Raw genomic sequence first — 24006 nt, forward strand, 5'->3', positions numbered from 1 at the left:
CCATGTTGCTGATCCTGGATCTGCTGAGATGTCCCAGGCCATTGTTGGCTTTGATCCTCATACATTTAACTTTGTCCTGAGAAAGGACAAGTTCCAAAAAGTCAAACAGGGACTACTTTTGCATTTGACGTAGCCAAACTGCATGCGCCTGGAGAAGCCAAAAGGCTTACAGCACCTGGTATTCCCAGGCGGTCTCCCATCCAAGTACTAACCAGGCCCGACTCTGCTTGGCTTCTGAGATCGGACGAGATCAGGCGTGCTCAGGGCGGTGTGGCCGTAAGCCAGCAAAGGAATCACAAACCAGCTTTTTATAGATTCTGAAACAGAATCTGTTATTGTATTCAGACTTCTAAAATAGAACGATACTGTTTAGAGAAGACGCAGTTTATGAGCATGTCGTGGGATTGAGCTTCCCTGGTTTCTCTATATGACAACGGACACAAAACTACACACAGGGAACAGAGGAGCTTGACAGACACTAAGTTATCTGAGAGTCCCATTTTCAACTGCAGAGAACAATCACATCAGGGAAGTCAATGTGCAGGCTCAACAGCAGCCTCTCAAACCAGCTCTCTGGTAAAATAGGGGAAACGTATGGTTCCAGCACCTATATGACATATATTTGTCACAGGGACTGTGGCTTACGGCCATACTGCCCTGAACACGCCCGATCTCGTCCGATCTCGGAAGCCAAGCAGGGTCGGGCCTGGTTAGTACTTGGATGGGAGACCGCTTGGGAATACCAGGTGCTGTAAGCTTTTTTCTCTTCTCTCTGCGGCCTGCATGTAACATCTGACCATCACCCTGTGCCACACAGACACTAGGAAGTTAACCAGCTTGGACTGCTGCTGATTGGTTGGCAGACACTTCTGTTTCTGTTTGGCTCTCAGTCTCCATGTTGCTGATCCTGGATCTGCTGAGATGTCCCAGGCCATTGTTGGCTTTGATCCTCATACATTTAACTTTGTCCTGAGAAAGGACAAGTTCCAAAAAGTCAAACAGGGACTACTTTTGCATTTGACGTAGCCAAACTGCATGCGCCTGGAGAAGCCAAAAGGCTTACAGCACCTGGTATTCCCAGGCGGTCTCCCATCCAAGTACTAACCAGGCCTGACTCTGCTTGGCTTCTGAGATCGGACGAGATCAGGCGTGCTCAGGGCTGTGTGGCCGTAAGCCAGCAATGGAGTCACAAACCAGCTTTTTATAGATTCTGAAACAGAATCTGTTATTGTATTCTGACTTCTAAAATAGAACTATACTGTTTAGAGAAGACGCAGTTTATGAGCATGTCGTGGGATTGAGCTTCCCTGGTTTCTCTATATGACAACGGACACAAAACTACACACAGGGAATCAAATCAAATCAAATCAAATTTATTTGTATAGCACATTTCATGTACAAACAGTTCAAAGTGCTTTACATAAAATAAAAGCATTGCAGCAGGGAGTGCAAGAAGCATTAAAAATACATAAAATAATATAAAGAGATAAGTTAAAAGATATTTCATGCATAGACACATGAGAAAAGAAATGTTTTTAACCTGGATTTAAAAATGTCTACATTTGGTGAAAGTTTAATCTCCAGTGGCAGTTTGTTCCACTTATTTGCAGCATAACAGCTAAATGCTGCTTCTCCATGTTTAGTCTGGACTCTGGACTGGACCAGCTGACCTGAGTCCTTGGATCTAAGAGCTCTGCTGGGTTTATATTCTCTGAACATATCACAGATGTATTTTGGGCCTAAACCATTCTGGGATTTGTAAACCATCAGCAGGCTTTTAAAATCTATTCTGTGACTGACTGGAAGCCAGTGTAAAGATTTTAAAACTGGTGTGATGTGTTCAGATCTCTTAGTCCGGGTTAAAACTCTAGCAGCAGCGTTCTGGATGAGCTGCAGATGTTTAATGCTCTTTTTGGGAAGTCCAGTTAAAAGAGCGTTACAGTAATCGAGTCTACTGGAGATGAATGCATGGATGAGTTTCTCCTGGTCTTTTTGGGAGAGGAAACCTTTAATTCTGTTGATGTTTCTGAGGTGGTAAAAAGCTGCCTTGGTGACAGCTTTGATGTGGCTGCTGAAAGTCAGATCTGAGTCTATCAACACTCCGAGGTTACGAACTTGGTCAGTGATTGTAAGGTCCCGAGTCTCAAGATATCTGAACAGAGGAGCTTGACAGACAGTTATCTGAGAGTCCCATTTTCAGCTGCAGAGAACAATCACATCAGGCAAGTCAACGTGCAGGCTCAACAGCAGCCTCTCAAGCCAGCTCTCTGGTAAAAATAGGGGAAACGTATGGTTCCAGCACCTATATAACATATATTTGTCACAGGGACTGTGGCTTGCGGCCACACTGCCCTGAACACGCCCGATCTCGTCCGATCTCGGAAGCCAAGCAGGGTCGGGCCTGGTTAGTACTTGGATGGGAGACCGCTTGGGAATACCAGGTGCAGTAAGCTTTTTTCTCTTCTCTCTGCGGCCTGCATGTAACATCTGACCATCACCGTGTGCCACACAGACACGAGGAAGTTAACCAGCTTGGGCTGCTGCTGATTGGTTGTTCAGACACCTCTGTTTCTGTTTGGCTCTCAGTCTCCATGTTGCTGATCCTGGATCTGCTGAGATGTCCCAGGCCATTGTTGGCTTTGATCCTCAGACATTTAACTTTGTCCTGAGAAAGGACAAGTTCCAAAAAGTCAAACAGGGACTACTTTTGCATTTGGCGTAGCCAAACTGCATGCGCCTGGAGAAGCCAAAAGGCTTACAGCACCTGGTATTCCCAGGCGGTCTCCCATCCAAGTACTAACCAGGCCCGACTCTGCTTGGCTTCTGAGATCGGACGAGATCAGGCGTGTTCAGGGTGGTGTGGCTGTAAGCCAGCAATGGCATCACAAACCAGCTTTTTATAAATTCTGAAACAGAATCTGTTATTGTATTCCGACTTCTAAAATAGAACTATACTGTTTAGAGAAGACGCAGTTTATGAGCATGTCGTGGGATTGAGCTTCCCTGGATTCTCTATATGACAACGGACACAAAACTACACACAGGGAACAGAGGCTTTTGACAGACACTAAGTTATCTGAGAGTCCCATTTTCAGCTGCAGAGAACAATCACATCAGGGAAGTCAACGTGCAGGCTCAACAGCAGCCTCTCAAGCCAGCTCTCTGGTAAAAATAGGGGAAACGTATGGTTCCAGCACCTATATAACATATATTTGTCACAGAGATTGTGGCTTACGGCCACACCCCCATGATCACTTGTGACAGTCGGTGCCCTGCAGCAATTTGATTGAGAGAGAGCGCGTGCGTTTGAAAGAGTGAGTGAAAGTGTTTGGTGAGTGTTTTGACTGATCGTGTGTGAGTTAGATTTGTTTGTATAGTTGTGTGTTTTGTTTTATTCCCCCAGCAGCTTCGCTGTTCGGGGGAACGTCCTCGTTTCGTGTGTTTTGTAACCGGACGGATACCATGGCAAACGAAACAATGGAACGGAAAATGACAACGATACTGAACAATGGAGAACGGCTGACGGATGACAGGCGAGTGAATGATGGTGGGAAAGAAAGCGAGATTAGGAGAGTAAATGAAGGTATGAATAAAGGAGGAAATGAAAATGGAGGAGAGAAAGTGAGAAAGAATGGAGAAGTGAATGCAGCAATTTGGAATGGAGAAAGCAGAAGTGCGAGTTTGAATGAAGAGAATATGAAGAATGACAGAGAAAATGTGAAAGACGGTGGCTTCAAAAAGGAGCTGACCGTGATTGTGGAGCTAGCAGGGCCAGACAAAGTGACTTTGATGGAGTTGCTGAGAGGCATAAAAGAAAGCTGCGGTATAGTTCTTGCCTGCAGAATGAAGGCAAAGAGCACATATGAAATCACCATGCAGGACGGGAAAGGCAAGGCGCGCCTCATGGACGGCTTCTTATTAAAGGGAGTGCGGGTAATGGCAAAGGAAGTCAGGAGCAATGAACTGGTTGTATCCTTCCTTAACTTGCCCCCGTACATCACTGACGAGGAAATATGCCAAAAATTAGCAACTTGGGGGGTGAAGGCAACTTCGCCGATTAAAAGGAGGAAATGGCCTGGAACAGACGTGGCCGACGGCACGCGATTTTGCAAGGTTCAATTCAACGACAAAGTGCAATCGCTGCCGTATTCGACCAAATTTGAAACCCTGGAGGGGGGAGAATACTTTCGCGTAATACATGACAGACAAGTTAAAGTATGCCGGCTATGCATCCAGCCGGGACATATTCTAAGAGAATGTCCGGAATTCAAGTGCCATAAGTGCGCAAAACAGGGGCATTACGCACGAGAGTGCAATAATGGGACAGACAAAGAGCAGCACAACGGAGAACAGGAGGAGCAGAGTGGAGGTGGAGGAGCGAGCCAGGAGATTGTTGGCGGAGAGGAGGAGCAGAACGGAGGTGGAGCAGTGAGCTTGGAGCTCGTTGGTGGAGAGGAGGTGCAGAGCGGAGGTGGAGCAGGAAGCCTGGAGCTGGTTGACGGAGAGGAGGAGGAGCAGAGCGGAGGTGGAGCAGTGAGCTCGGAGCTCGTTGACGGAGAGGAGGAGCAGAGCGGATGTGAAGGAGAGAACCTGGAGCTCGTTGACGGAGAGGTGGAGCAGATGGAGGAGGGAGGCGAGCGAGACGGAGAGGAGGAGGACCTGACGGTGGTGGAGGAGACACCAACGCAGATGAGAGGGGAGAAGGAGAGAGATGGCCACAACGGCAGCGAGCAAGGAGAGGACAGAGGAGAGGAGAGGAGAGCCATGGTGGAGAGAAGAAGACGGCAGACGAGTGGAGCAAGCAGAGGACTGAGGAGGCAGCGGGGAGGGGGGGTAGGGGGGTCAAGGGAGGACTTGCGGGCAGGGCAGGAATGTGAATGGGCAATGGGAGAAGTAACAGACAGCAGTGGGGATAACATGGAGGAGGTGATGGCAACTAGAAAAAGGCCTCTGGGGAAAAGAGAAGTGAAAAGGATTGGGAAGGTGAAAAAGAGTTTAAAATGAAGAGAAAGATAATTGTGTATATACTACTATTTATGTTAAAAATTACATCATTTAATGTAAATGGGCTGCGTGACAACAACAGAAGGCAACAAGCCTGGCAGGTGTGTGACGGGGATATTATGTGTGTGCAAGATACACATTGGGATGAGGAGTGCATGAGAGAAGTAAAGAAGGAATGGATGGGAGAAATGTATGTGAATAATAGTGGGGCAAAGTCCAGAGGGGTGGCTATTTTAGTGAAGAGGGGAGTAGTCGGCAATATAAAGAAGTGTGTGGATGATGGGGAGGGGCGAGTGATAGGGATCACGTTCGATTATGTGGGGAAAGAATACAGACTAATAAATGTGTATGCACCAAATGAGGAGAAGGAGAGAAAGGTCTTTTTTGAGGGAATAGGAGGAATGTGTGGGGAGAACTGCATGGTGGTGGGAGACTTTAACGTATGGTGTGGGAGATTGGATGCATCTGCGAGTGTGTGCTTTAAGAGCGACTCTACAAGAGGTGTGTTGAAAGAGGTAATGAGAGTGAACGGATTGATAGATGTATGGAGGGAGAGGAATCCAGAGAAGAGGGAGTTCACAAGGAGGCAAGTGGTGAGAGGGGTGTTAAAGCAGAGCCGGATAGATTTAGTGCTCAGTACGAGGGACATAGAGAATAAGATAGGTAAGATAGAATATAGGGTAACTGCACTGAGCGACCACATGATGGTAGGGTTTAGTTTAGGACAAGGCATAGAGAGGAGGGGGGGAGGAGTGTGGTGTTTGAGTGGTGAGTTGCTGAAAGAAAGAAAGTATAAGGAGAAAGTGAGAGAATGTATTGCAAGGAGAATAAATGAAAACATGTATGAGGATGACATTGGGAGGTGGTGGGAAAGCTTTAAAGAGGAGATAAAGGATTTGAGCATAGCTTATAGTAGAAACAGGAGTAGGGAAGAGAAGGAAAGAGAACAGAGGTTAAAGCGAGAATTAGACAGAGAAGCAGAGAGAGCAGATAGGGAAGCAGGACATGATTTAGGGAGGTATATAGGAATTAAGGAGGAGCTGAAAGGGATAGAGCAGAAGAAGTGTATGGGAGCGATAGTTAGAAGCAGGGCCAGATACGCCATTGAGGGAGAGAAGTGCACAGGGTTTTTTTTAGGGTTAGAGAAGACAAAGCAGAAGAGGAATTTCTTAGAACAGGTAGAAGGGAAGAAGGGAGAGAAGATAAAAGATTTTGTAGGGATAGCGGATAGAGTAGAAGAGTTTTATAGGGACTTATTAAGGAAAGAAGAGGTAGATGAGGAGAGCATAGGGCAGGTAATAGCAAAGGTGAGGGCTAGGCTAACAGAGGAGGGCAGGGACATGTGTGAGGGTGAGATAGGGACGGGAGAAATAGAGAAAGCGATAGGGGGGTTAGGGAGGAATAAGAGTCCAGGGTTAGATGGGTTGACAGGGGAATTCTACAGAGAGTTTAGAGAGGATTTAGTGCCTGTGTTAGATAAGCTATTTAAATGGATAGAAGAAAAGGGAGAGATGCCAGTTAGTATGATGACAGGATTAGTTAGTATAATACACAAGAAAGGGGATAGGGACAGATTAGAAAACTACAGACCACTGAGCATGTTAAATGGAGATTATAAAATATTAGCACGGGTGCTAGCAAACAGGATCAAAAGAGTAATAGGGACGGTGGTGGGAAGCACACAGGCTTACAGCATACCAGGTAGGGACATAGCAGACACAATAAGTAGCATCAGGGACACGATAGATTACATGAAGGGAGGAACAGGAGGGTTAGTGGTTAGTTTAGATCTGAACAAAGCATTTGACAGAGTAGACCACACATACTTGTACAGGGTGTTAGAAAAGGTAGGGTTTGGGGAGAGGTTAGTGGGATGGATTAAGAGGTTATATGATAGGGCAGTTAGTTGTGTTAAAATAAATGGGATAATCACAGACACGTTTAGATTAGAGAGGTCAGTTAGGCAAGGGTGTCCGCTATCGGCTCTGCTGTACTCGATATCTGCAGAGCCTTTAGCGGCGATGCTGGAGAAAAACGACAGGATCAGAGGCATAGAGTTGCCAGGGGGGCACAGAAGTTTAGTTTATCAGTATGCAGATGACATGACAGTTACGGTTAGGGACAGGGAGAGCGTAGCTGAGGTTTTAGAGAGTGTAGAGCTGTATGGTAGGGCATCAGGGGCGAAATTGAACAAAGAAAAGTCAGAGGTCATGTATATAGGGGCAGGTAGAGCAGGGCAAACAGAACTAGGGTTGAAGGAGAAGAAGGATTATTTTAAAGTGTTAGGTGTAAACTTAGGGATAGAGGCCAGAGAAGGGAGAGATATGCAGTATGAAGGGCTAATGAATAGCATCAAAAAAACACTGGAGTTTTGGAAGAAGAGAGGGCTTACACTGAGGGGGAAGGTGGTGGTAGTGAATGCGTTAATAGTGAGTAAGATTGGTTATGTGATGAATGTGTTGGATGTGCCTGAGAGAGTGTTGAAGGAGATGGAGGGAATGGTGAATGAGTTTTTATGGGATGGGAAAGGAGTGAGGATAGCTAGGGAGGTGTTGGAGAATGAGTACGAGGATGGTGGGTTAAAACTAATAAATTTAGAAAGGAAAAAGAAAGCAATGAGAGTGAAAATGATGGTAAGATATTTAAAAAATAAAAAAGATCAAGTGTGGAAGGTGTTTCTAGGGAGGGCAATAGATGAATGTGGTGGATGTGGTGGGAGTGCGGTGTACATGGATTTGAAGGAAGGTATGTTGAGCGGAGTGTCTGAGTTTCATAAGGAGGTGCTGGGAGCGTGGGGGGAGTTTGTGAAAAATGTGGAGTATGAATGTAAGAATGTGAGGCAGGTGTGGGAGCAGCCAGTGTTTTTAAACCCAAAAATCACGTGTGGGGGGAGCAAAATATATAATAGGCTGATGTGGAGGGCAGGGATTAGGTAAGTGAGGGATATAGTGTATGAATATGTACCAGGATTTATGAGGGCACAGGTGATGGTGGACGAGGTGAGAGAAAGGGGGGATGAGATGGCGCTGAGAACGGCAGAAGGGGTTATGGGGAAAATAAGGGAGGGAATGCCGAGTGAATGGGTGAGAATGATTGAGGGCGAGGTGGGGGAAAATGAAAATGAAGCTGGAGAAATGGGAATGTATGTGGGGGAAGGGGAGGGGAGGATGAATGTAATGAGTGTGAAAGCAAGGGTGATATACAGAAGTCTGAGAAGGAAAGAAGTAAAGAGACCGGCAGCGGAGAAAGTGTGGGAGAGGGTGATGGAGGACATGGATGAAAAAGGAATATGGCGAAACCTAAGGGTCAGATGCAACACCCCTGAATGTGAAAATTTTGATTTTATGTTGAGGCACAACAGGATTTTTAATAATTTATTAATAAGTAGATTTGATGTGAATGTAAAGAAAGAATGTGATGTGTGCGGTGTGGGGGTGGAAACGTGTATGCATGAGTTTGTTGAATGTGGGGAACTGGTAGAGTATTTTAAGAAAATGAGAAAATTCATAAATAGATGTTGGGATAAAGAAGTGTGGGGGGAAACGGGCTGGAGAGAGGTGTGGTTGTTTGGAGTGAGGGGAAGGATGGAAGGGAAGAATGCAAATTTGATAAATTATGTTTTAAGTCACGCCAGGTACGCGGTTAAAATGAGGAGGGACATAGCCCATTATGAAAAAAAGAAAGTGGAGGTGTGGAGTATTTTTAAAAGCATCACGAAAAGGGACGTGCACAGGGTTTTAACACACTTAGGGGCAGAAGAGTTCACCGAGGGTTTTGTGGAGGGGAGCACGTTCATACAGATTGGGGATGGGGGTGTGAAGTTAGACTTTGGGTAGAGCAAGGGTGGCTTTTAATGTTTTTATTTATTTCAATGGTTTGGTGAGGGGGCCTGTGGGCGAGAGGAGAAGGAGGTGACCTACAGGCTGTCTCACTTGTCTAGTTTTGTCAAGTGGGTTTTTCTGTTAATAGTTATATTTTTATTTTTATTTTTATTTTTATTTTTTTATTTTTTTATTTTTTTATTTATTTTTTTATTTTATTTTTTTTTTTTTTTTTTATGGTTTGGTGAGGGGGCCTGTGGGCGAGAGGAGAAGGAGGAGACCTACAGGCTGTCTCACTTGTTTTAGTTTTGTCAAGTTGGTTTTTCTGTTAATAGTTATATTTTTATTTTTTAAATTTTATTTTTATTTCTATGGTTTGGTGAGGGGGCCTGTGGGCGAGAGGGAAGTGAAGAACCACGGGCTGTCTCACTAGCTTTTTGTTTTGTGATATTGGTTTTCTGTCTTTTGGTTCCATTTATATGGTTTGGTGAGGAGGTCTGTGGGATGGAAGAGGGGGAAAAGACCCAATGATAGCCTCAAAAATTTGTGTTTTTGCTTTGACTGTATTGTAAATAATATATGTGTATATAAGGTTCAAATGAGTATGCATGTAAATATGTAATTTGATGTATTTTGAAATTTGTACTTTTTGATAATAAAAGAGAAAAAAAAAAAAACACGCCTGATCTCATCAGATCTCAGAAGCCAAGCAGAGTCGGGCCTGGTTAGTACTTGGATGGGAGACCGCCTGGGAATACCAGGTGCTGTAAGCCTTTTGGCTTCTCCAGGCGCATGCAGTTTGGCTACGTCAAATGCAAAAGTAGTCCCTGTTTGACTTTTTGGAACTTGTCCTTTCTCAGGACAAAGTTAAATGTATGAGGATCAAAGCCAACAATGGCCTGGGACATCTCAGCAGATCCAGGATCAGCAACATGGAGACTGAGAGCCAAACAGAAACAGAGGTGTCTGCCAACCAATCAGCAGCAGCCCAAGCTGGTTAACTTCCTGGTGTCTGTGTGGCACACGGTGATGGTCAGATGTTACATGCAGGCCGCAGAGAGAAGAGAAAAAAGCTTACAGCACCTGGTATTCCCAAGCGGTCTCCCATCCAAGTACTAACCAGGCCCGACCCTGCTTGGCTTCCGAGATCGGACGAGATCGGGCGTGTTCAGGGCGGTGTGGCCGTAAGCCACAGTCCCTGTGACAAATATATGTTATATAGGTGCTGGAACCATACGTTTCCCCTATTTTTACCAGAGAGCTGGCTTGAGAGGCTGCTGTTGAGCCTGCACGTTGACTTCCCTGATGTGATTGTTCTCTGCAGCTGAAAATGGGACTCTCAGATAACTGTCTGTCAAGCTCCTCTGTTCCCTGTGTGTAGTTTTGTGTCCGTTGTCATATAGAGAAACCAGGGAAGCTCAATCCCACGACATGCTCATAAACTGCGTCTTCTCTAAACGGTATAGTTCTATTTTAGAAGTCGGAATACAATAACAGATTCTGTTTCAGAATCTATAAAAAGCTGGTTTGGGATTCCATTGCTGGCTTACGGCCACACCACCCTGAACACGCCTGATCTCATCAGATCTCAGAAGCCAAGCAGAGTCGGGCCTGGTAAGTACTTGGATGGGAGACCGCCTGGGAATACCAGGTACTGTAAGCCTTTTGGCTTCTCCAGGCGCATGCAGTTTGGCTACGTCAAATGCAAAAGTAGTCCCTGTTTGACTTTTTGGAACTTGTCCTTTCTCAGGACAAAGTTAAATGTATGAGGATCAAAGCCAACAATGGCCTGGGACATCTCAGCAGATCCAGGATCAGCAACATGGAGACTGAGAGCCAAACAGAAACAGAGGTGTCTGCCAACCAATCAGCAGCAGCCCAAGCTGGTTAACTTCCTGGTGTCTGTGTGGCACACGGTGATGGTCAGATGTTACATGCAGGCCGCAGAGAGAAGAGAAAAAAGCTTACAGCACCTGGTATTCCCAAGCGGTCTCCCATCCAAGTACTAACCAGGCCCGACCCTGCTTGGCTTCCGAGATCGGACGAGATCGGGCGTGTTCAGGGCAGTGTGGCCGTAAGCCACAGTCCCTGTGACAAATATATGTTATATAGGTGCTGGAACCATACGTTTCCCCTATTTTTACCAGAGAGCTGGCTTGAGAGGCTGCTGTTGAGCCTGCACGTTGACTTCCCTGATGTGATTGTTCTCTGCAGCTGAAAATGGGACTCTCAGATAACTGTCTGTCAAGCTCCTCTGTTCCCTGTGTGTAGTTTTGTGTCCGTTGTCATATAGAGAAACCAGGGAAGCTCAATCCCACGACATGCTCATAAACTGCGTCTTCTCTAAACGGTATAGTTCTATTTTAGAAGTCGGAATACAATAACAGATTCTGTTTCAGAATCTATAAAAAGCTGGTTTGGGATTCCATTGCTGGCTTACGGCCACACCACCCTGAACACGCCTGATCTCATCAGATCTCAGAAGCCAAGCAGAGTCGGGCCTGGTTAGTACTTGGATGGGAGACCGCCTGGGAATGGCTCATGACCCCCCCAAGTACATATTGCTCAACCCTGGGATCGATCGAAAATGATCAAAACGGATGGTGCCATCTGGTGGTCAAAATCCTGAAGTGTTATTTACGGAAATTGTTATGTACAAAGCCTGATTTCCTTTCTAATTTCTTGAATTTCCCCATGGGGATCAATAAAGTATCTATCTATCTATCTATTGAAATCCACTAGTCTGCTGAATGTTTTGTGTATTATTTTCATAGTTTCAGTTGATGAGATTCATATAGTCAAGTGGAAAAGTGTGTAACTGTTACATTTTTGGGCTGAATTAAGAAAGGGTGTAATGTATCAGTGAATTGATGTGTTATCTTACACTATCCCAACCCTTCTGAAACTCAAGCATACAGAGACTCCAAAATACTTGAAATACTTTTACAACTTTTATTTTTCATCCAGAATGTGTTTCATTTAAAAGGCAATGCATGAAAACACAAGTATACAAGATCTGTTTGGTTTAAAGCTCGCTCACCACGACAAGGTACAGATCTACGAGCGAGAACACGAGACAAGACGAGAGACAAACATGTACTATCATTTGCAATCATTTAGTTAAACATGGAGCTGACAGACATACAAACATCACAAAGACATGAAGCTGACAAAGACAAACAAACAACACGCATGACAAAAACACAGATTATCTGAACATGAACAACCACTAAAGGGTATGTAAACTGATTGTGTTAGATCAGAACTGATTACGGTTAAAATGATTGAGGTTAGATTGGCCTTGATACTGAACATAGGCCAGAACATGTTTGTATAAAAAGATAATAAAGTGCATTTTAACAGCAACATAAATAAAAAAACAAACACAAGAACTGTAAAGTGCATTATTTGTAACTTTTGAACTATATAAATAATAGATTATACTTTGAAACACAAACACACACACACACACACACACACACACACAAACAAACAAAGTTATTTACACAATTATTTACACAGTTCCCCTCTTTTCCAACTCTGCATCCACCACACATTTAAAGTGTATGAAGCTGTCGTACACCACACTGTCAAACCCAGAGGTGGTGGATTTCCTAGTGGTTGGACAGTAGGAAAAAATTTTCTGGGTGCTTCCAGCCACTTTGTCCTTGGGAGGTGTGTACCTCTTCCGCTGTCCACCACAATTAGGCACGTGGCAAGCCCCACATGGCCGCAAGAACTTGTTCGGCATGAGTGCCGAGACTGTTGGTGCAGGAGGTACAAAGCTCTGGCTGCACGATGGCCCACGAAACAGGACGGAGGGAGCCTGTGGCTGTGAGGGGAGAACCAGCAGTATGGGTGCTGCCGACACAGGGGGTGGTCCATAGGTGGATGCAGCAGGCTTTGGCTGGAGGTGGGTGGATGCAGCAGGCCCTGGCAGAATGGGGGTGGGCGCAGCAGGCTTTGGACGAGTGGAGGAGGACGACGCTGTGGGCTGAACGGGCCGTCTCACAGAAGGCACAGGCTCTGGCTCTTCAACAAATATTCTGGAAATATAAAATACACATGTAATGAGTATCGATATGACGTATGTGCTATTTGCTTTCCACAGCCAACAGGTGAAACAAAGTGCTTATGACAACTTACCACCGCTTCTCACCACGCCTTTTTCCAGCCTTGTGATGAACGTGCTGGTACTGGACCTGAGGCCGGTCTGGTGGTGGGAGGGACGTTGGCAGCGCAGGAGCTTCAGGGAATGGTGCGTCTGACAGCACTTTCAGGTGAGGCGTCACCTTCGGCAGTACTGTCGCCCCGTAGTTGGCCTTTTTCTCCTCCCTGGCAGTGGTCGAGATGGACTTGGCGTTCAAGTTGGGCAGTGGAATGACGAGACCGCCGAGGATGGGGTCGTCTCGGACTCGGTCTGCAATCCTCTTATACTGTCCCTTCAAAGAGGCTGTGACCTTGCTGGGGGAGGTGAGCTGATTGGCCGGGGCTCGGTTCTTCAGCATCTTGAGGAGGAGGTAGAGCAGGCAACTGTCCTGCAGCAGCCAAGAGCAGGCAACTGTCCTGCAGCAGCCAACAACTCGGCATCGGTGGTGTAGTTGGGGTCTTTCTGAGAGAGGTCGGGGACGGTCGGAGGAGCCCAGTCTTTCTTTGATTGAGCTTTCTGCAGAAATTAAAATACAACTATAGACTAATCTCATAAAATAATACTTTTACTAATACTGGTTACTGCTTAACATCAATTACTCAGGTCTAAAAGGTAACTGAGTTTATCTTACCTTCAACCTCCTGTCAAGGTGACATGTGACAGGAGGGAACTCTCTGGCGTACTCGAGCAGTCGCTCCTTCTGCCATTTCATCAGCTCGTTCTGCTCTCCCTGCTGACAGTACTCGAACAGCAACCACACCAGCCAGCCGACATTGTTTTCAATAAGCCACCTGAAGGTCTGACCGGCGTACTTCCCAAACACGATGACCAGCTGACCTTTCCACAGCTCACCCCCGGACCTCTTGGCAGCCGCCTCTGCTGTCTTGGGATCCAGCCATGTAGGGTCAACAATGGTGCTGGGGGCCTCTTCCACAGACTTTGCTGCTGACGTACACTGCAGCCTGGCCTCTCCTTGCCGGTAGAGAACTATGTTGGGGTACTGGTGCTGCAGTTGATGGCTGACCAGCGATGATTTTGTGGTCAAGCTCTTCTTGCAGACATTACAATCAAAAGTCTCCCTGGCGATGGCATGGATCTTTACATGCCTCGTCAGGTTGGACTTTTCAGTAAAAATCTTGTCGCACACGCTGCACCGATGCGGCTTCTCCATGTTTCATCTGGTGCAGTAAAAAGTGAATAAATGAGTAAAACTAAAAGCAGATGAGGGCTTAAATACATTTTTAGAGACCCTACAGCCCTCATAAAAGTAGTAACCAAAAACAGCCCATTCATTCATCACTTTGTATTTAGCATACAAATCGTTGACATGTTTACACTTCTAAAGCATATTTCCACATCGAATTTCAAATCCAAATTGTTGTAACACCATCTCTATGATCTTAAGAAGCGAGGTAGAGTGTCTGATCACATTTTTAAAGTATTTCCAGGGATCGTCAGGTTACATTACAGTGAAGATTGGTAGGTCATTCATTTTCACAGCAGCATGCTAATCGTTTTTGCCAGTTTTAAGAGAATCATTCAACACAGCAAAAGTGAAATCTAGCTGGCTAAATGCACCACCGATTTACCAACAGAAAGAGCTAAGAATGAAGAATATTGAACTTAGTTGAGAGAAACGGGAGCGTCAAATGTGTACTGTAGGCTATCGCTGGATTCGCCGGTTCAGCTGTTAACAGTCGCGTTAATCTGCCGGTTTTCATAGAAACATTCAACACAGCAAAAGTGACACCTAGCTGGCTAAATGCACCACCAAATTACCAACAGAAAGAGCTAAGAATGAAGAAAATTGAACTTACCTGAGGGAAACGAGAGCGTCAAATGTGTATCGCTACATTTGACAGTAACCGGCGACCGCCATCTTGGTTTGAAATGCAGACGACCCAAGTGTGACGTCACACACGTGCGTGAGCCTGCGTGAGCCTGATCGCTCAATGATTGGTCTGTTGAGCGCTCAGCTCTGCTCAGCATTGCTCAACCATTGGCTGATCGCTGCTCAGCTCTGCTCAGCATTGCTCAACCATTGGACGGCTGACGATCGCTTTAGTACTTGGAGGAGAATTCGCCTGGGAACACCAGGTGCTGTAAGCCTTTTGGCTTCTCCAGGCGCATGCAGTTTGGCTACGTCAAATGCAAAAGTAGTCCCTGTTTGACTTTTTGGAACTTGTCCTTTCTCAGGAAAAAGTTAAATGTATGAGGATCAAAGCCAACAATGGCCTGGGACATCTCAGCAGATCCAGGATCAGCAACATGGAGACTGAGAGCCAAACAGAAACAGAGGTGTCTGCCAACCAATCAGCAGCAGCCCAAGCTGGTTAACTTCCTGGTGTCTGTGTGGCACACGGTGATGGTCAGATGTTACATGCAGGCCGCAGAGAGAAGAGAAAAAAGCTTACAGCACCTGGTATTCCCAAGCGGTCTCCCATCCAAGTACTAACCAGGCCTGACCCTGCTTGGCTTCCGAGATCAGACGAGATCGGGCGTGTTCAGGGCAGTGTGGCCGTAAGCCACAGTCCCTGTGACAAATATATGTTATATAGGTGCTGGAACCATACGTTTCCCCTATTTTTACCAGAGAGCTGGCTTGAGAGGCTGCTGTTGATCCTGCACGTTGACTTCCCTGATGTTATTGTTCTCTGCAGCTGAAAATGGGACTCTCAGATAACTGTCTGTCAAGCTCCTCTGTTCCCTGTGTGTAGTTTTGTGTCCGTTGTCATATAGAGAAACCAGGGAAGCTCAATCCCACGACATGCTCATAAACTGCGTCTTCTCTAAACGGTATAGTTCTATTTTAGAAGTCGGAATACAATAACAGATTCTGTTTCAGAATCTATAAAAAGCTGGTTTGGGATTCCATTGCTGGCTTACGGCCACACCACCCTGAACACGCCTGATCTCATCAGATCTCAGAAGCCAAGCAGAGTCGGGCCTGGTTAGTACTTGGATGGGAGACCGCCTGGGAATACCAGGTGCTGTAAGCCTTTTGGCTTCTCCAGGCGTATGCAGTTTGGCTACGTCAAATGCAAAAGTAGTCCCTGTTTGACTTTTTGGAACTTGTCCTTTCTCAGGAAAAAGTTAAATGTATGAGGATCAAAGCCAACAATGGCCTGGGACATCTCAGCAGATCCAGGATCAGCAACATGGAGACTGAGAGCCAAACAGAAACAGAGGTGTCTGCCAACCAATCAGCAGCAGCCCAAGCTGGTTAACTTCCTGGTGTCTGTGTGGCACACGGTGATGGTCAGATGTTACATGCAGGCCGCAGAGAGAAGAGAAAAAAGCTTACAGCACCTGGTATTCCCAAGCGGTCTCCCATCCAAGTACTAACCAGGCCTGACCCTGCTTGGCTTCCGAGATCGGACGAGATCGGGCGTGTTCAGGGCAGTGTGGCCGTAAGCCACAGTCCCTGTGACAAATATATGTTATATAGGTGCTGGAACCATACGTTTCCCCTATTTTTACCAGAGAGCTGGCTTGAGAGGCTGCTGTTGATCCTGCACGTTGACTTCCCTGATGTTATTGTTCTCTGCAGCTGAAAATGGGACTCTCAGATAACTGTCTGTCAAGCTCCTCTGTTCCCTGTGTGTAGTTTTGTGTCCGTTGTCATATAGAGAAACCAGGGAAGCTCAATCCCACGACATGCTCATAAACTGCGTCTTCTCTAAACGGTATAGTTCTATTTTAGAAGTCGGAATACAATAACAGATTCTGTTTCAGAATCTATAAAAAGCTGGTTTGGGATTCCATTGCTGGCTTACGGCCACACCACCCTGAACACGCCTGATCTCATCAGATCTCAGAAGCCAAGCAGAGTCGGGCCTGGTTAGTACTTGGATGGGAGACCGCCTGGGAATACCAGGTGCTGTAAGCCTTTTGGCTTCTCCAGGCGCATGCAGTTTGGCTACGTCAAATGCAAAAGTAGTCCCTGTTTGACTTTTTGGAACTTGTCCTTTCTCAGGACAAAGTTAAATGTATGAGGATCAAAGCCAACAATGGCCTGGGACATCTCAGCAGATCCAGGATCAGCAACATGGAGACTGAGAGCCAAACAGAAACAGAGGTGTCTGCCAACCAATCAGCAGCAGCCCAAGCTGGTTAACTTCCTGGTGTCTGTGTGGCACACGGTGATGGTCGGATGTTACATGCAGGCCGCAGAGAGTAGAGGAAAAAGCTTACAGCACCTGGTATTCCCAAGCGGTCTCCCATCCAAGTACTAACCAGGCCCGACCCTGCTTGGCTTCCGAGATCGGACGAGATCGGGCGTGTTCAGGGCAGTGTGACCGTAAGCCACAGTCCCTGTGACAAATATATGTTATATAGGTGCTGGAACCATACGTTTCCCCTATTTTTACCAGAGAGCTGGCTTGAGAGGCTGCTGTTGAGCCTGCACGTTGACTTCCCTGATGTGATTGTTCTCTGCAGCTGAAAATGGGACTCTCAGATAACTGTCTGTCAAGCTCCTCTGTTCCCTGTGTGTAGTTTTGTGTCCGTTGTCATATAGAGAAACCAGGGAAGCTCAATCCCACGACATGCTCATAAACTGCGTCTTCTCTAAACGGTATAGTTCTATTTTAGAAGTCGGAATACAATAACAGATTCTGTTTCAGAATCTATAAAAAGCTGGTTTGGGATTCCATTGCTGGCTTACGGCCACACCACCCTGAACACGCCTGATCTCATCAGATCTCAGAAGCCAAGCAGAGTCGGGCCTGGTTAGTACTTGGATGGGAGACCGCCTGGGAATACCAGGTGCTGTAAGCCTTTTGGCTTCTCCAGGCGCATGCAGTTTGGCTACGTCAAATGCAAAAGTAGTCCCTGTTTGACTTTTTGGAACTTGTCCTTTCTCAGGACAAAGTTAAATGTATGAGGATCAAAGCCAACAATGGCCTGGGACATCTCAGCAGATCCAGGATCAGCAACATGGAGACTGAGAGCCAAACAGAAACAGAGGTGTCTGCCAACCAATCAGCAGCAGCCCAAGCTGGTTAACTTCCTGGTGTCTGTGTGGCACACGGTGATGGTCAGATGTTACATGCAGGCCGCAGAGAGAAGAGAAAAAAGCTTACAGCACCTGGTATTCCCAAGCGGTCTCCCATCCAAGTACTAACCAGGCCCGACCCTGCTTGGCTTCCGAGATCGGACGAGATCGGGCGTGTTCAGGGCAGTGTGGCCGTAAGCCACAGTCCCTGTGACAAATATATGTTATATAGGTGCTGGAACCATACGTTTCCCCTATTTTTACCAGAGAGCTGGCTTGAGAGGCTGCTGTTGAGCCTGCACGTTGACTTCCCTGATGTGATTGTTCTCTGCAGCTGAAAATGGGACTCTCAGATAACTGTCTGTCAAGCTCCTCTGTTCCCTGTGTGTAGTTTTGTGTCCGTTGTCATATAGAGAAACCAGGGAAGCTCAATCCCACGACATGCTCATAAACTGCGTCTTCTCTAAACGGTATAGTTCTATTTTAGAAGTCGGAATACAATAACAGATTCTGTTTCAGAATCTATAAAAAGCTGGTTTGGGATTCCATTGCTGGCTTACGGCCACACCACCCTGAACACGCCTGATCTCATCAGATCTCAGAAGCCAAGCAGAGTCGGGCCTGGTTAGTACTTGGATGGGAGACCGCCTGGGAATACCAGGTGCTGTAAGCCTTTTGGCTTCTCCAGGCGCATGCAGTTTGGCTACGTCAAATGCAAAAGTAGTCCCTGTTTGACTTTTTGGAACTTGTCCTTTCTCAGGACAAAGTTAAATGTATGAGGATCAAAGCCAACAATGGCCTGGGACATCTCAGCAGATCCAGGATCAGCAACATGGAGACTGAGAGCCAAACAGAAACAGAGGTGTCTGCCAACCAATCAGCAGCAGCCCAAGCTGGTTAACTTCCTGGTGTCTGTGTGGCACACGGTGATGGTCAGATGTTACATGCAGGCCGCAGAGAGAAGAGAAAAAAGCTTACAGCACCTGGTATTCCCAAGCGGTCTCCCATCCAAGTACTAACCAGGCCCGACCCTGCTTGGCTTCCGAGATCGGACGAGATCGGGCGTGTTCAGGGCGGTGTGGCCGTAAGCCACAGTCCCTGTGACAAATATATGTTATATAGGTGCTGGAACCATACGTTTCCCCTATTTTTACCAGAGAGCTGGCTTGAGAGGCTGCTGTTGAGCCTGCACGTTGACTTCCCTGATGTGATTGTTCTCTGCAGCTGAAAATGGGACTCTCAGATAACTGTCTGTCAAGCTCCTCTGTTCCCTGTGTGTAGTTTTGTGTCCGTTGTCATATAGAGAAACCAGGGAAGCTCAATCCCACGACATGCTCATAAACTGCGTCTTCTCTAAACGGTATAGTTCTATTTTAGAAGTCGGAATACAATAACAGATTCTGTTTCAGAATCTATAAAAAGCTGGTTTGGGATTCCATTGCTGGCTTACGGCCACACCACCCTGAACACGCCAGATCTCAGAAGCCAAGCAGAGTCGGGCCTGGTTAGTACTTGGATGGGAGACCGCCTGGGAATACCAGGTGCTGTAAGCCTTTTGGCTTCTCCAGGCGCATGCAGTTTGGCTACGTCAAATGCAAAAGTAGTCCCTGTTTGACTTTTTGGAACTTGTCCTTTCTCAGGACAAAGTTAAATGTATGAGGATCAAAGCCAACAATGGCCTGGGACATCTCAGCAGATCCAGGATCAGCAACATGGAGACTGAGAGCCAAACAGAAACAGAGGTGTCTGCCAACCAATCAGCAGCAGCCCAAGCTGGTTAACTTCCTGGTGTCTGTGTGGCACACGGTGATGGTCAGATGTTACATGCAGGCCGCAGAGAGAAGAGAAAAAAGCTTACAGCACCTGGTATTCCCAAGCGGTCTCCCATCCAAGTACTAACCAGGCCCGACCCTGCTTGGCTTCCGAGATCGGACGAGATCTGGCGTGTTCAGGGCAGTGTGGCCGTAAGCCACAGTCCCTGTGACAAATATATGTTATATAGGTGCTGGAACCATACGTTTCCCCTATTTTTACCAGAGAGCTGGCTTGAGAGGCTGCTGTTGAGCCTGCACGTTGACTTCCCTGATGTGATTGTTCTCTGCAGCTGAAAATGGGACTCTCAGATAACTGTCTGTCAAGCTCCTCTGTTCCCTGTGTGTAGTTTTGTGTCCGTTGTCATATAGAGAAACCAGGGAAGCTCAATCCCACGACATGCTCATAAACTGCGTCTTCTCTAAACGGTATAGTTCTATTTTAGAAGTCGGAATACAATAACAGATTCTGTTTCAGAATCTATAAAAAGCTGGTTTGGGATTCCATTGCTGGCTTATGGCCGCACCACCCTGAACACGCCTGATCTCATCAGATCTCAGAAGCCAAGCAGAGTCGGGCCTGGTTAGTACTTGGATGGGAGACCGCCTGGGAATACCAGGTGCTGTAAGCCTTTTGGCTTCTCCAGGCGCATGCAGTTTGGCTACGTCAAATGCAAAAGTAGTCCCTGTTTGACTTTTTGGAACTTGTCCTTTCTCAGGACAAAGTTAAATGTATGAGGATCAAAGCCAACAATGGCCTGGGACATCTCAGCAGATCCAGGATCAGCAACATGGAGACTGAGAGCCAAACAGAAACAGAGGTGTCTGCCAACCAATCAGCAGCAGCCCAAGCTGGTTAACTTCCTGGTGTCTGTGTGGCACACGGTGATGGTCAGATGTTACATGCAGGCCGCAGAGAGAAGAGAAAAAAGCTTACAGCACCTGGTATTCCCAAGCGGTCTCCCATCCAAGTACTAACCAGGCCCGACCCTGCTTGGCTTCCGAGATCGGACGAGATCGGGCGTGTTCAGGGCGGTGTGACCGTAAGCCACAGTCCCTGTGACAAATATATGTTATATAGGTGCTGGAACCATACGTTTCCCCTATTTTTACCAGAGAGCTGGCTTGAGAGGCTGCTGTTGAGCCTGCACGTTGACTTCCCTGATGTGATTGTTCTCTGCAGCTGAAAATGGGACTCTCAGATAACTGTCTGTCAAGCTCCTCTGTTCCCTGTGTGTAGTTTTGTGTCCGTTGTCATATAGAGAAACCAGGGAAGCTCAATCCCACGACATGCTCATAAACTGCGTCTTCTCTAAACGGTATAGTTCTATTTTAGAAGTCGGAATACAATAACAGATTCTGTTTCAGAATCTATAAAAAGCTGGTTTGGGATTCCATTGCTGGCTTATGGCCACACCACCCTGAACACGCCTGATCTCATCAGATCTCAGAAGCCAAGCAGAGTCGGGCCTGGTTAGTACTTGGATGGGAGACCGCCTGGGAATACCAGGTGATGTAAGCCTTTTGGCTTCTCCAGGCGCATGCAGTTTGGCTACGTCAAATGCAAAAGTAGTCCCTGTTTGACTTTTTGGAACTTGTCCTTTCTCAGGACAAAGTTAAATGTATGAGGATCAAAGCCAACAATGGCCTGGGACATCTCAGCAGATCCAGGATCAGCAACATGGAGACTGAGAGCCAAACAGAAACAGAGGTGTCTGCCAACCAATCAGCAGCAGCCCAAGCTGGTTAACTTCCTGGTGTCTGTGTGGCACACGGTGATGGTCAGATGTTACATGCAGGCCGCAGAGAGAAGAGAAAAAAGCTTACAGCACCTGGTATTCCCAAGCGGTCTCCCATCCAAGTACTAACCAGGCCCGACCCTGCTTGGCTTCCGAGATCGGACGAGATCGGGCGTGTTCAGGGCGGTGTGACCGTAAGCCACAGTCCCTGTGACAAATATATGTTATATAGGTGCTGGAACCATACGTTTCCCCTATTTTTACCAGAGAGCTGGCTTGAGAGGCTGCTGTTGAGCCTGCACGTTGACTTCCCTGATGTGATTGTTCTCTGCAGCTGAAAATGGGACTCTCAGATAACTGTCTGTCAAGCTCCTCTGTTCCCTGTGTGTAGTTTTGTGTCCGTTGTCATATAGAGAAACCAGGGAAGCTCAATCCCACGACATGCTCATAAACTGCGTCTTCTCTAAACGGTATAGTTCTATTTTAGAAGTCGGAATACAATAACAGATTCTGTTTCAGAATCTATAAAAAGCTGGTTTGGGATTCCATTGCTGGCTTATGGCCACACCACCCTGAACACGCCTGATCTCATCAGATCTCAGAAGCCAAGCAGAGTCGGGCCTGGTTAGTACTTGGATGGGAGACCGCCTGGGAATACCAGGTGCTGTAAGCCTTTTGGCTTCTCCAGGCGCATGCAGTTTGGCTACGTCAAATGCAAAAGTAGTCCCTGTTTGACTTTTTGGAACTTGTCCTTTCTCAGGACAAAGTTAAATGTATGAGGATCAAAGCCAACAATGGCCTGGGACATCTCAGCAGATCCAGGATCAGCAACATGGAGACTGAGAGCCAAACAGAAACAGAGGTGTCTGCCAACCAATCAGCAGCAGCCCAAGCTGGTTAACTTCCTGGTGTCTGTGTGGCACACGGTGATGGTCAGATGTTACATGCAGGCCGCAGAGAGAAGAGAAAAAAGCTTACAGCACCTGGTATTCCCAAGCGGTCTCCCATCCAAGTACTAACCAGGCCCGACCCTGCTTGGCTTCCGAGATCAGACGAGATCGGGCGTGTTCAGGGCGGTGTGGCCGTAAGCCACAGTCCCTGTGACAAATATATGTTATATAGGTGCTGGAACCATACGTTTCCCCTATTTTTACCAGAGAGCTGGCTTGAGAGGCTGCTGTTGAGCCTGCTCGTTGACTTCCCTGATGTGATTGTTCTCTGCAGCTGAAAATGGGACTCTCAGATAACTGTCTGTCAAGCTCCTCTGTTCCCTGTGTGTAGTTTTGTGTCCGTTGTCATATAGAGAAACCAGGGAAGCTCAATCCCACGACATGCTCATAAACTGCGTCTTCTCTAAACGGTATAGTTCTATTTTAGAAGTCGGAATACAATAACAGATTCTGTTTCAGAATCTATAAAAAGCTGGTTTGGGATTCCATTGCTGGCTTACGGCCACACCACCCTGAACACGCCTGATCTCATCAGATCTCAGAAGCCAAGCAGAGTCGGGCCTGGTTAGTACTTGGATGGGAGACCGCCTGGGAATACCAGGTGCTGTAAGCCTTTTGGCTTCTCCAGGCGCATGCAGTTTGGCTACGTCAAATGCAAAAGTAGTCCCTGTTTGACTTTTTGGAACTTGTCCTTTCTCAGGACAAAGTTAAATGTATGAGGATCAAAGCCAACAATGGCCTGGGACATCTCAGCAGATCCAGGATCAGCAACATGGAGACTGAGAGCCAAACAGAAACAGAGGTGTCTGCCAACCAATCAGCAGCAGCCCAAGCTGGTTAACTTCCTGGTGTCTGTGTGGCACACGGTGATGGTCAGATGTTACATGCAGGCCGCAGAGAGAAGAGAAAAAAGCTTACAGCACCTGGTATTCCCAAGCGGTCTCCCATCCAAGTACTAACCAGGCCCGACCCTGCTTGGCTTTCGAGATCAGACGAGATCGGGCGTGTTCAGGGCGGTGTGGCTGTAAGCCACAGTCCCTGTGACAAATATATGTTATATAGGTGCTGGAACCATACGTTTCCCCTATTTTTACCAGAGAGCTGGCTTGAGAGGCTGCTGTTGAGCCTGCTCGTTGACTTCCCTGATGTGATTGTTCTCTGCAGCTGAAAATGGGACTCTCAGATAACTGTCTGTCAAGCTCCTCTGTTCCCTGTGTGTAGTTTTGTGTCCGTTGTCATATAGAGAAACCAGGGAAGCTCAATCCCACGACATGCTCATAAACTGCGTCTTCTCTAAACGGTATAGTTCTATTTTAGAAGTCGGAATACAATAACAGATTCTGTTTCAGAATCTATAAAAAGCTGGTTTGGGATTCCATTGCTGGCTTACGGCCACACCACCCTGAACACGCCTGATCTCATCAGATCTCAGAAGCCAAGCAGAGTCGGGCCTGGTTAGTACTTGGATGGGAGACCGCCTGGGAATACCAGGTGCTGTAAGCCTTTTGGCTTCTCCAGGCGCATGCAGTTTGGCT

At 46.9% G+C, this 24006-nt stretch overlaps 27 non-coding genes and 1 pseudogene across 27 annotated transcripts; 13 read left to right on the plus strand and 15 right to left on the minus strand.

Moving 5' to 3' along the window:
- Positions 1-163: 163 nt before the first annotated feature.
- Positions 164-282, minus strand: LOC142393134 (5S ribosomal RNA). Its single transcript, XR_012771753.1, has one exon. It is a non-coding gene; the product is annotated as a 5S ribosomal RNA (ribosomal RNA).
- A 357-nt stretch (positions 283-639) lies between these two features.
- LOC142392092 (5S ribosomal RNA) lies at positions 640-758 on the plus strand. Its single transcript, XR_012770762.1, has one exon. It is a non-coding gene; the product is annotated as a 5S ribosomal RNA (ribosomal RNA).
- A 298-nt stretch (positions 759-1056) lies between these two features.
- On the minus strand, positions 1057-1175 carry LOC142393500 (5S ribosomal RNA). Its single transcript, XR_012772099.1, has one exon. It is a non-coding gene; the product is annotated as a 5S ribosomal RNA (ribosomal RNA).
- A 1159-nt stretch (positions 1176-2334) lies between these two features.
- On the plus strand, positions 2335-2453 carry LOC142393431 (5S ribosomal RNA). The gene has a single exon (XR_012772036.1). It is a non-coding gene; the product is annotated as a 5S ribosomal RNA (ribosomal RNA).
- A 299-nt stretch (positions 2454-2752) lies between these two features.
- LOC142392617 (5S ribosomal RNA) lies at positions 2753-2871 on the minus strand. Its single transcript, XR_012771259.1, has one exon. It is a non-coding gene; the product is annotated as a 5S ribosomal RNA (ribosomal RNA).
- A 7025-nt stretch (positions 2872-9896) lies between these two features.
- Positions 9897-10015, minus strand: LOC142392008 (5S ribosomal RNA). The gene has a single exon (XR_012770681.1). It is a non-coding gene; the product is annotated as a 5S ribosomal RNA (ribosomal RNA).
- Positions 10016-10369: 354 nt separating this feature from the next.
- LOC142393186 (5S ribosomal RNA) lies at positions 10370-10488 on the plus strand. Its single transcript, XR_012771803.1, has one exon. It is a non-coding gene; the product is annotated as a 5S ribosomal RNA (ribosomal RNA).
- A 298-nt stretch (positions 10489-10786) lies between these two features.
- LOC142392526 (5S ribosomal RNA) lies at positions 10787-10905 on the minus strand. The gene has a single exon (XR_012771172.1). It is a non-coding gene; the product is annotated as a 5S ribosomal RNA (ribosomal RNA).
- A 4477-nt stretch (positions 10906-15382) lies between these two features.
- LOC142392367 (5S ribosomal RNA) lies at positions 15383-15501 on the minus strand. Its single transcript, XR_012771023.1, has one exon. It is a non-coding gene; the product is annotated as a 5S ribosomal RNA (ribosomal RNA).
- A 354-nt stretch (positions 15502-15855) lies between these two features.
- LOC142392313 (5S ribosomal RNA) lies at positions 15856-15974 on the plus strand. Its single transcript, XR_012770973.1, has one exon. It is a non-coding gene; the product is annotated as a 5S ribosomal RNA (ribosomal RNA).
- Positions 15975-16272: 298 nt separating this feature from the next.
- LOC142392157 (5S ribosomal RNA) lies at positions 16273-16391 on the minus strand. The gene has a single exon (XR_012770824.1). It is a non-coding gene; the product is annotated as a 5S ribosomal RNA (ribosomal RNA).
- Positions 16392-16745: 354 nt separating this feature from the next.
- Positions 16746-16864, plus strand: LOC142392315 (5S ribosomal RNA). Its single transcript, XR_012770974.1, has one exon. It is a non-coding gene; the product is annotated as a 5S ribosomal RNA (ribosomal RNA).
- A 298-nt stretch (positions 16865-17162) lies between these two features.
- On the minus strand, positions 17163-17281 carry LOC142393005 (5S ribosomal RNA). The gene has a single exon (XR_012771630.1). It is a non-coding gene; the product is annotated as a 5S ribosomal RNA (ribosomal RNA).
- A 354-nt stretch (positions 17282-17635) lies between these two features.
- On the plus strand, positions 17636-17754 carry LOC142392316 (5S ribosomal RNA). Its single transcript, XR_012770975.1, has one exon. It is a non-coding gene; the product is annotated as a 5S ribosomal RNA (ribosomal RNA).
- A 298-nt stretch (positions 17755-18052) lies between these two features.
- LOC142392527 (5S ribosomal RNA) lies at positions 18053-18171 on the minus strand. Its single transcript, XR_012771173.1, has one exon. It is a non-coding gene; the product is annotated as a 5S ribosomal RNA (ribosomal RNA).
- Positions 18172-18525: 354 nt separating this feature from the next.
- On the plus strand, positions 18526-18644 carry LOC142392317 (5S ribosomal RNA). The gene has a single exon (XR_012770976.1). It is a non-coding gene; the product is annotated as a 5S ribosomal RNA (ribosomal RNA).
- A 298-nt stretch (positions 18645-18942) lies between these two features.
- LOC142392010 (5S ribosomal RNA) lies at positions 18943-19061 on the minus strand. The gene has a single exon (XR_012770683.1). It is a non-coding gene; the product is annotated as a 5S ribosomal RNA (ribosomal RNA).
- A 354-nt stretch (positions 19062-19415) lies between these two features.
- Positions 19416-19524, plus strand: LOC142393703 (5S ribosomal RNA; annotated as a pseudogene).
- Positions 19525-19822: 298 nt separating this feature from the next.
- On the minus strand, positions 19823-19941 carry LOC142393279 (5S ribosomal RNA). The gene has a single exon (XR_012771891.1). It is a non-coding gene; the product is annotated as a 5S ribosomal RNA (ribosomal RNA).
- A 354-nt stretch (positions 19942-20295) lies between these two features.
- LOC142393238 (5S ribosomal RNA) lies at positions 20296-20414 on the plus strand. The gene has a single exon (XR_012771852.1). It is a non-coding gene; the product is annotated as a 5S ribosomal RNA (ribosomal RNA).
- Positions 20415-20712: 298 nt separating this feature from the next.
- On the minus strand, positions 20713-20831 carry LOC142392131 (5S ribosomal RNA). Its single transcript, XR_012770799.1, has one exon. It is a non-coding gene; the product is annotated as a 5S ribosomal RNA (ribosomal RNA).
- Positions 20832-21185: 354 nt separating this feature from the next.
- Positions 21186-21304, plus strand: LOC142393412 (5S ribosomal RNA). The gene has a single exon (XR_012772018.1). It is a non-coding gene; the product is annotated as a 5S ribosomal RNA (ribosomal RNA).
- A 298-nt stretch (positions 21305-21602) lies between these two features.
- On the minus strand, positions 21603-21721 carry LOC142392132 (5S ribosomal RNA). The gene has a single exon (XR_012770800.1). It is a non-coding gene; the product is annotated as a 5S ribosomal RNA (ribosomal RNA).
- A 354-nt stretch (positions 21722-22075) lies between these two features.
- On the plus strand, positions 22076-22194 carry LOC142392992 (5S ribosomal RNA). The gene has a single exon (XR_012771618.1). It is a non-coding gene; the product is annotated as a 5S ribosomal RNA (ribosomal RNA).
- A 298-nt stretch (positions 22195-22492) lies between these two features.
- On the minus strand, positions 22493-22611 carry LOC142392110 (5S ribosomal RNA). The gene has a single exon (XR_012770779.1). It is a non-coding gene; the product is annotated as a 5S ribosomal RNA (ribosomal RNA).
- Positions 22612-22965: 354 nt separating this feature from the next.
- Positions 22966-23084, plus strand: LOC142392318 (5S ribosomal RNA). The gene has a single exon (XR_012770977.1). It is a non-coding gene; the product is annotated as a 5S ribosomal RNA (ribosomal RNA).
- Positions 23085-23382: 298 nt separating this feature from the next.
- Positions 23383-23501, minus strand: LOC142393016 (5S ribosomal RNA). The gene has a single exon (XR_012771640.1). It is a non-coding gene; the product is annotated as a 5S ribosomal RNA (ribosomal RNA).
- Positions 23502-23855: 354 nt separating this feature from the next.
- LOC142392319 (5S ribosomal RNA) lies at positions 23856-23974 on the plus strand. The gene has a single exon (XR_012770978.1). It is a non-coding gene; the product is annotated as a 5S ribosomal RNA (ribosomal RNA).
- Positions 23975-24006: the final 32 nt, after the last annotated feature.

This window comes from Odontesthes bonariensis, chromosome 11, assembly GCF_027942865.1.
Source record: "Odontesthes bonariensis isolate fOdoBon6 chromosome 11, fOdoBon6.hap1, whole genome shotgun sequence".
In the NCBI taxonomy this organism is placed as follows: domain Eukaryota; kingdom Metazoa; phylum Chordata; class Actinopteri; order Atheriniformes; family Atherinopsidae; genus Odontesthes; species Odontesthes bonariensis.